General features: G+C 51.9%; 1 long non-coding RNA gene across 1 annotated transcript; it reads left to right on the forward strand.

Annotated features, from left to right (window-relative positions):
• Nucleotides 1–31: 31 nt before the first annotated feature.
• Nucleotides 32–4377, forward strand: LOC114908693. Its single transcript, XR_003797016.1, has 3 exons — nt 32–80; nt 2299–2352; nt 2625–4377. It is a non-coding gene; the product is annotated as an uncharacterized LOC114908693 (long non-coding RNA).
• The last annotated feature ends 5404 nt before the right edge of the window (nt 4378–9781 follow it).

Raw genomic sequence — 9781 nt, forward strand, 5'->3', positions numbered from 1 at the left:
CGCGAGATCTCGCAGGTCTCGCGAGATAAGCCGGGCGGCGGAAGTGGCCGGGGCGACGGGCCTGAGGTTTAGGAATGAAGGTCAGTGTTTGGGGACAGGGGTCAGGGGGCGGGGGGAGGGGCACCGGTGTCCAGGAGGAGGGGCCGGGGCGGGGACGAGGGCTAGAGGTTCAGGTTCAGGTGGGTACCCTGGTCCGTGCCGCCTTTGGCGGACCCCAAGCCGTAGGAAGTAGCCCTGAAGACCTGAGAGCAAACCCTCCGGGCTGGCCGAGCCGTGGGGGTGGAAAGACGCGTGGACCGCGCGCCGCAGCCCGAGCTCGGGGTGTGACCGCTCGGGGCCGGCCGGGACGCCCTCGTGGTCGAGAGGGACCGCCGGGAGGCCTCTCGAGTGAGCAGGCCCGCAGTGCTGGCCCGCCGGGCTCCTGGCGGAACTGTCCGCCGGCCTGCGCCGCCTCTGTTCTTCAGGCCCCGGCAGTGCCCTTAGCCTTTGGCCCTTCCCGCCGTTTCCGGGAAACGGCGTGTGTCTGGGTGCGGGGCAAGCGTGTCGTCCCCACACCCGGGTGACTGCGCCTCGAGCCACAGCTGGGTCCCGGATTCGCAGCTGGAGGCAGTGGCTGTTGGGCATGTTAAGCCAAACTTGCCGAGGACGGGTAGACTGGAGCTCGCTAGAGCTGGGCGGATACACTTGTGACCTGAAGTCAGCCCTCAGGGCAACGTGCAGTTGTAACCAGCGCAGAAAGCCAGACTCTGACAGCGGGTGTTTATAGGACACCAAGCAAAGGAGTGGGAGACAAGCCTCAGATCCACTCAGACCAGCTCAGATAAGCCTCCGACCAACTTGATTTTTGAGGGGATTTTTTAAAAAGGGGAACAAAGAAAGAGGCTGGGATTCATCATCGTTTTATGACATTTCTGTGACATTTCTGAATCTAGTTTCAGGAGTCAGGCTGTCCCTGGTTTACATTCTCAGGCCAGGCGGTCCATGGCTGGGGGGTCTGTGAGCTCATCTTGCCCTGGAGAAACAACCTGAGTGTGTATTAACGATGATGTCTACAATGGCAATTTCAGTACATTAGCGATGTTATCAACAGCAGCCATCCTAGTCACCTGACTCTGGTTGATTAGTGCTCAGTCAGCACAGGATTGAGGTCAGAGGGAACAAGAAAGGGAATAAAGTTTTGGGTGGAGAGACGAATCATGAACTCAGTAAGGGAACTCGGCTTTAGGGGGACTTGGTTTCAATAGCACAGAGAAATCAGAGATAATACTGCTAAGCAGTGTGGGAAGGAGTTGAGAGGCAGAAGTAAGTGCTTAGACAAGGAAAAGATAAATTATTAACAAAATGCTTCCTTTTAGAGGCATCATGTAACTGATTTTTTCATTGCCAAGCACTGTGGCAAACATCCACCTTCTTATTTCTCTTCCTGTCCCATTTCGTGGTCCAGGTGCTCATGAAGTGTGTGCAGTATTATTCATAGCAGCTGCACGAGGTGGCTGAGGAACATTTTGCAACATTAAACAATTCATATCACTCTGAAATGTATGTATTTATAGGTCTAGATATAACAGGAGTGCAGCATAACACTCTTTACATTGGTAACTTGGTATCTATTGAACACTAGATTGTGAATAGTTTTATTTGTATAAAATAAGATGTAATTAAACTTTAACAATGAAATCATTAAATTACTTTGATTTATAAATTTCAAATGTTTAGACACATATTATTGGCCTCCGTTTGTATTCGTGCCCAAGTTCTGCAAATTCAAGGGTGGAGATAAAAAGATCAAGTACGTGGGAATCCCCTGGTGGTCCAGTGGTTAGGATGCTTTCACTCTGGGGTTCGGGTTCCATCCTTGATCAGGGAACTAAGATCCCACAAGCTGCGTGGGGAGGCCAAAAAAAAAAAAAAAAAAAAGAAAGAAAAAGGTCATCTACAAATGAAGAGCAAAACGGATATTTTCAGGTAAATAATAAAATCCAAATCAGAATTGAATACTCAGCAAAACTTTATTTCAGGGCTGAGGATAGACTAAAGACATTTTCATGCAAAGAGAAATATTACCAAAACTCTTTACCAAAGGAGCCTCTGTCTTAGTCTGGGCTGCAGTACTGTGACAGGTACCCAAAGGGAAATGGCTCGAATGTGAAGGAAGTTTTTTCCTAATCCCCCAGGGCTGGTGTTGAGGTCAGGTGGCTGCTATCCTTCATCAAGTAATTTAGGGACAAAAGCACAAGTGACAAAAGAAAAATATATATAAATTGGACTTCACTCAAATTAAAAATTTTTGTGTTTCAGAGGATACAATGAAGAAAGTGAAAAGCCACCCCACAGAATGAGAGAAAAAATCTTGTAAGTCATAGATCTGATAAAGGTCTTGTGTCTCGAATATATAAAGAATACTTTCAACTTGCTAACCTAAAAAATAAAACAGCCAGTTATTTTACCAGTTTTCTCTATTTTATAGAGAAAAAGGAGGAAGTTGGGAGGGGTTGTTTTGAAGAAAAGTCAGTTGGAGGAAAAGGAGAGCTCAGGGTGCTGACAGCTTCTCGTTGGCCTGGCAGCTGCGCCATCACTTTCCTGTGAGATGCAGTGAATCTCCTGTTGGTGATCCTTCTCCTTAGGTCTGTAACTGACAGTCAGGAGGTACCTGCCTGGGCTTCCCTGGTGGCGTGGTGGTTAAGAATCCGCCTGCCGATGCAGGGGACATGGGTTCGTGCCCCGGTCCGGGAAGATCCCACATGCTGCGGAGCAACTATGCCCATGCGCCACAACTACTGAAGCCTGTGCTCCGCAACAAGAGAAGCCACTGCAATGAGAAGCCCGTGCACCGCAACGAAGAGTAGCCCCCACTCGCCGCAACTAGAGAAAACCCACACACAGCAGCGAAGACCCAACACAGCCAAAAGTAAAATAAAAATAAAAATAAAAAAGGGTACCTGCCTGGGAGCTCCCTCTGCTGGCCTCCCAACTCCATTTTAAATGAGGTTTCCTTTTATTAATTTTCACAAACTCAGTAATAAAAAGACAATTAGGGCTTCCCTGGTGGCGCAGTGGTTCAGAGTCCGCCTGCCGATGCAGCGGACATGGGTTCGTGCCCCGGTCCGGGAAGATCCCACATGCCGCGGAGCGGCTGGGCCCATGAGCCATGGCCGCTGAGCCTGCGCGTCTGGAGTCTGTGCTCCGCAAAAGGAGAGGCCACAACAGTGAGAGGCCCCCGGAACCGCAAAAAAAAAAAAAAAAAAATTAGAAAATGAGCAGAGGATGAACAGACATTTCTACAATAAAGATATACAAGTGGCTGATAAGCACACAGAAAGATGCTCAGCATTGTTAGTCACTAGGGAAACGCAAATCAGTGGTATCATGAGACACCACTTCACACCTACTAGGATGGCTATAGTCAAAAAAGTAAATGTTGTGAGGACGTGGAGAAATTGGAACCCTCATACAGTGCTGGTGGGAATGTAAAATGATGCACTTTGGAAAGTCTGGCAGTTCTTCAAAAGGTTAAACGTAGAGTAACCATATGACCCAGCAATTCCACCCCTAGGTATATGCCCAAGAGAAGTGAAAACGTGTCTACACAAGAACTTGTACGTGATTGTTTATAGCAGCATTATTCTTAATAGCCAAGAAGTGAGAAAACACCCAAATGCCCACCAACTCATGAATGGATAAACAAAATGTGATATCTCAATACAGTGGATACATTAGAATTTATGAGAATATACAACGGAATATTATTTGGCAATAAAAAGCAGTGAAGTGTACTGATATGTGCTACAATACGTATGAACCTTGAAAACGTGATGCTGGAAGAAGCCAGACCCAAAAGATCACACCGTGCATGATTCTATTTATGTGAAATGTCCAGAATAGGCAAATCCACAGAGGCAGAAAGTAGCTTCGTGGTTGCCAGGGCCGGCAGAAGGGGGTAGTGGGTACTGCTAAGGGTGGGGGTTTCTTTATGGGGTGATGAAAATATTCTAAACTTGATGTGGTGTTGGTTGCACAACTCTGAAAATATATTGTAAACCAATGAATTGTACACTTTAAATGGGTGAAGTGTATGGCATGTGAATTCTAATCAATAAAGCTGTTTATAGAAATGAACTGCCTGATTTGGTTAAACCACAGGTGATGTCACTAGGCAGTTGCAGCTTCTATTGCCATAGGTGGCCCTTGGGCATCAGGAGAAGCCCAAGACTTTGTAGCAGTCTGATTGGAATGAGGTGTGTATGTGTTGGAGCTGCTGCTGGTGGCTTGAGACCCAGCAGGAGAGTCCAGCACCTGCCCACAGCCGCATGAGCATGTGGGATGGTGATGACGGACCAGCTGCAGGTCAGAGCACCGGCTGCCCCCGCTGTTGGATTCAAGCGGTAGTGCTACACTGAGGGGACAAAAAGCAGAATGCCTGGACCCCCTGTCCCCCACAACTCCTGGGGTCTAAGGTGCTCCCTCCCCCGGGGTCAGAGCACTGCCCTCTATCCCTGGCCATAAAGTCAGTGCATCACATTTCTGTGACTTGGCCTTTCCTCCGATCACCCAGGCCTTCCATCCAGGTGAGGTCAGGTGTGAGTGGGATCGGGGCATTTGTACACCTTGGCCTGCGAGGGCCACCATGAGGGCACTCAGCCACGTGGTCCCTGCCTTCATGGTGTAGAGTCCTGCCAATCAACAAGAGGCTCCAGGGGGCTGAGCCAGAATTAAGTTTAAGCCCCCAGACCCCGTTTTGGCCATTCCCACTCAGGGATGGTCAGAGCAGAATCTCGAACTTTCTAAATAGGCCTACCTAATCCCTTATCATCCTGACCTTTCCTAGGGAAAGGTTGGCTGGCAGAGAGGAAGGAGGAGGTGAGAGGGTGGAGTGGAAATCTTTGAGGCCGTCCCACCTCCTGGCAATACTGTGGTGCAGTGGGTAAGAATCCGCCTGCCAATGCAGGGGACATGGGTTCGAGCTCTGGTCCGGGAAGATCCCACATGCCGTGGAGCAACTAAGCCCGTGCACCACAACTACTGAGCCCATGTGCCACAACTACTGAAGCCCACGCGCCTAGGGCCGGTGCTCCTCAACGAGATAAGCCACCGAAATAAGAAACCTGCACACCGCAACGAAGAGTAGCCCCTGCTCGCCCTTGACTAGGGCCTTGACTAGGGCCCTTGCTGCATGGCCAGTGGCAACTGTGAAGGGATGGGAAAGCCAAACACAGGACACAGGGTAGTTTCAAAAGTGACAGAGTCAGCTGATGGGACGAGGACAGTGGGGCTGCAACCTGAGAATGTGGCGGCAGCCATTGGGCCCCGCTGGCAGCCCAGAGAGAGGCCCCAGTGTGCCCGGAGTGGCCCAGGTCCAGCAAGGAGGCCTCCTGCACTGCAGGATGAGCACACAGATGTGCTTCTCACAGCCCCACAAGGCTGCACCAGTAGCTTGATTTCAGGGGTTACACCAGGGACCTCACTGTGGGCATACCTGTGAGGGACCCAGAGACCAGTGGTGTATTTGTCTGTGGAGCTGGGACCCAAGGTCTGTAGGCTGAAGCGTCCCCAGGGTAGACCAGACCACTGGGACGTTGGCAGCAGCCCAGTGACCCCGCTGGGTTTCAGCTTAGCTGACCCTTGGGGGAACCTCACAGGAGGGAGCTACACTGAGCTGGGGACTTTGCTTCAGGTGGCAGAATGGGGGGTAAAATTTCCCCCTGCAAACAGGGACACCAGGGTCAGGGCGGCTGCACGCAGATGGGCTGTTTCATTAGAGTTGCCAGGTCGCCTGGCGTTTCCTCATTAGTCGCGGGATGTTAGGCTGAGTGACAAGGCCAGTGTCTGGCTCAGCGTTATGGCTGGTCCCAGGCCCAGCGCTTTAGCTAGGAGTTGGCGCTGCTGACCCTGCGCCGCCTCTGGGTCCAGTGGTCACTGCCATCGCCGAAGGCGCGACTCGGGCTCCCTGCCGGGCTTCGTGCCTCTCCTGCCCTGCGGGGACCGGACGAGGTGAGCCCCCGCCCGGGACGGGCACGCATGGCGTCCTCTTCCGCTGCGAGCGGGGCGCTTCATCCTGGCTCTTTCCCTGCGGGGGGGCGGGGACCGCGACCAGCGTGAAGCGCGCGGGGCGGGGTGGGGTGGGGGGGGTCACCAGCCATCTCTCGCGGGCCGCGGTGGGGTAGGAGCTTGGGGAGGCAGGACTCAGAGACGGGGGAAGGGCAGGGGGTGCTCCGCGGGTTGGGGGCTGCAGGGGTGGGGAGTGGAGAGTGAAGAGCCCAGGGCCATGGGCCCAGCAAGCAGCAAACATGCAGCAAACATGCAGCAAGCAGCACGCAAGCCACCCTCCGCTGCTGCCGGCCCCCGGGTAGCGGGCCATTGCTAGCAGTCATGCCGCGGGCACCTTGACCTGCTTGGCGGCCTGTAAGACCAGCCACCGAAACTGCTCGGGATCAGCAGCCGGTCAGCCTGCAGTCTGGGCACAAAATGGGAGAGTTTTCAGGGACTGCTTCGGGTCCACGGCAACAGCTCTCCCCAAGCCTTTCTTTGAAAGGGCAGGCATCCCTTGCATGCACATTTCATTGGAGAAACGATCACATATTTATGCGACTATTTTCTGTCTCCACTCACTGAGCTCCATGAGGGCTGGGATTCTGTCCCTGTTACTCAGGGGTGAGTCTTCACAGATTGATTATTTGCATAGGTACTGTCTTATTGCTTAAGAAGCAGTTAGATTCCTAAATCCCTTTTCACATTCCAGGAAGTGGCACTGGGTGACTGGCAGCATCCTGGGAGGCTATTCTCTGCAAACAGGGATTCCAGGAAGGGGACAGCAGGCACAGTTGGAGGTGGGTCTACTGCATCCAGTAAGCTGACCCTCCCCACTCCTGTCCACTCTTTGGCTCCCAAAATATTGGCAGCCAGGTCTGTATGCTCCACGCAGGAGACTGGAAGACTCTTCCCAGGGAGCATGACCAACCCAAGAGGAAAGACCTAGGGATATGGATGGAGGTTCCCCAAATAACAGCCTACCCAGAATCAAGCTCAAATTTGATGAGCCCCACTCACAAACAGCCATCTGGTCTACCATTCCTCATCACCAGCAGACAGACAAACATAACCTGACATCTCAGAGAGCTTCTTCCTGGAAGACAGAGCCAAAAGAAACAGGAAGAAGAACCCAGAGCACAGCAACAGAGCAGAAGCATAGCACTTCACGCCTCCAGACCAGCGAGGACAATCTCCCTGGAAGATGAAGCAAGAAGACACCCTCCCCTTTCTAAAAAGAAGCATTTGTACAAGAAGAAAGGGCTCCTGGAAATGAACACTATGACAGCAGAAACGAAAGCCTCAATGGAAGAAATCACACAGAAAGTGTCACCGGGTTGACGTGCGTTATAACAAAATAGCTCTAACCAAGGAGGTCAACGGAAGACCCGGACCAGCAATCTTGGTTCCGCGATAGTAAGCAAAGAATAGCAAACTACCGCTTTAAGCTTAAGCATAAAGCTAAGTCTATTTAAGCATAGGTACACTCCCAGAGAGGGGGAGAGAGAGAGGGAGAGAGAAAGCGGGCTGTTTCAGTGAAGTGAAGCAAGACCAAAGCAAAGTTTATCAAAGCAAAGGTACACTCAGAGAGAGAGAGAGAGAGAGAGAGAGAGAGAGTGGGCTGTTTCTGTGAATTGAAAGCAGCATTCCCGTACAGGCTTAAGGGTGATATTTATTTATTTATTTATTATTTATTTATTTATGCTGTAGCGGGCCTCTCACTGTCGCGGCATCTCCCGTTGCAGAGCACAGACTCCAGACGCGCAGGCTCAGCGGCCATGGCTCACGGGCCCAGCCGCTCCGCGGCATGTGGAATCTTCCCGGACCGGGGCACGAACCCACGAACCTGTTTCCCCAGCATCGGCAGGCGGACTCTCAACCACTGCGCCACCAGGGAAGCCCCCAGGCTTAAGGGTGCTTTTAAGGAGCATTTTGCAGGGAGGCGGGGGCGAGTGACAGGGGATCATTATTTGATCGACAGTCCCAAGCTATGTAACAAGTTTACTGCTGCGCATGCTCTCATCCTTCAATCTCTAAGAAACGCCCACGGGGGCGGGGGGCAAAACCATACATAGATTTTTTTATAATGATGGTATAATGAGTTTGGGTTTACTATAGGTTATACACCTGTCTGGTCTGGGCATGCGCAGCCCAGGGAAGTTCCCTTGTGTTACTGTGCCCCTCTTTAACAGGATAAGCTGCCCACAATATGACCATAGTTTCAACTGTTCTGGGTGGGGTCAGGGGAGAGTCCCCAGATGGTTGGGTGTGACTCGATTGCTTCTTCTTGTCTTTCTCGCCACTGTCACCTCCTTGCTGCTAAATGTCTGACTAACTACCTAACAAAAGGAGAGCAGAAACGTAAAGGTGGGAAACAGGAGAGAACACACATGAGCATTCAAGGGCCAGGCTCAAAGTCTGACAGCCTGAATTAAGGACTTTAGGAAGAGGTAAGAGTAAACCCTCAAGAGTTTGCTTAGGGATGAGTCATCAGAAACAATTGATTAGTGAAATAATCAATGACATCATTTGCCAGGATTGAAGGACAGGAGTTTCCAGACTGAGGGCCCTTTGAGTGCCCAACACAGTAAGTAACAACCGAGGGACATGGAACCACCATGCTGTGAAACTTCAGGAGAAGATCTTAAAAACTTCCAGGGAGGAAAATGTCCCCACTGCTTGTAAAGGATTAGAAATTAGAATAGCTGTGGATTTCTTCACAGCACTCCTAGGAGGGAAGAGAAAGGGAGCAATGCCTTCAGAGTATGAAGGAAGGGGATTCTGACCTAGAATTCTATGTCCAGGCAAACTACAAATCAAGTATGAGGGCAAAATGAAGACATTTTCAGCTTTGCAATATCTTTAAAAAAATGATCTCCCAGACACCTCTTTTCAGCTTCACCAAAACAGGAAAGTGAATCCAAGAACAAGAATTGGCTGAGGAGGGCAACACAGGGAGCGAGAAGGGCTCCTCCTGGAGAAGGAGGAACACCCCAAACAGAAAGACTACCTACCCAGCCTGGGAGCTAGCTCCTCTCCCTGACTACCCTCACCCCACAGGGAACAGGTGGCCACGGAAAGTCCACGGAGGCACGGGTGTGCCGTGGTTTGGAGCAGCGGTACCCAAGTGTGGCTGAGAAGGAATGATGTGCCCTAACTGGGTTTACAGGGAAGCCTGAGGACCCTTTTAGCAGAAGGCAGGAGCTTTCTAATCCCTGCAAGGCAGTAGGGGAGACCTGCGGGAACTAGAGGAATTCTCCAGAAATGCCGCAGGCTTGAATATGTCTTCCTCTCCTGGGGCCGGAGGGGGAGGGGGGGACGTAAGACTTGTTTCTCCATTTACCGTTTATCTTGAACTTTGTACTTTATGTGTGCTGCATCCTGTGTTTGTAGACTTGTGACTGTGTATATACACACACACAACACACAAAAGTGTCGTCGCCTGGAGGCTTTCTCCCCGTCCCGCCCTGACATCTCAGCACCCACCGTCCACGCGCTCCACCGGGTCGGGAGGTGACGGCGCTCGCCTCCGCGTCTGAAGCTAGGAGGCTCCTCCTCCGCCTTCTGGTCGCCGTCCCCACGTCTTCTTAGGAAGGGGACACAACCCGACTGGCCAGCCGGCCGCCCCGATTCTCCCTCGGTGGGGACGCTTGCCCACACCGGCCGGTACCGGGGGATACTCACGGACCCTTCCGCACTCGCCCTCGCCCTCCCCGGCGGCCTTCCGCTACCATCCTAGGGCGTGGGCCAGACCCAT

The sequence above is a fragment of the Monodon monoceros genome, unplaced genomic scaffold, assembly GCF_005190385.1.
Source record: "Monodon monoceros isolate NGI ecotype Baffin Bay Population unplaced genomic scaffold, NGI_Narwhal_1 Super_Scaffold_4, whole genome shotgun sequence".
In the NCBI taxonomy this organism is placed as follows: Eukaryota; Metazoa; Chordata; class Mammalia; order Artiodactyla; family Monodontidae; genus Monodon; species Monodon monoceros.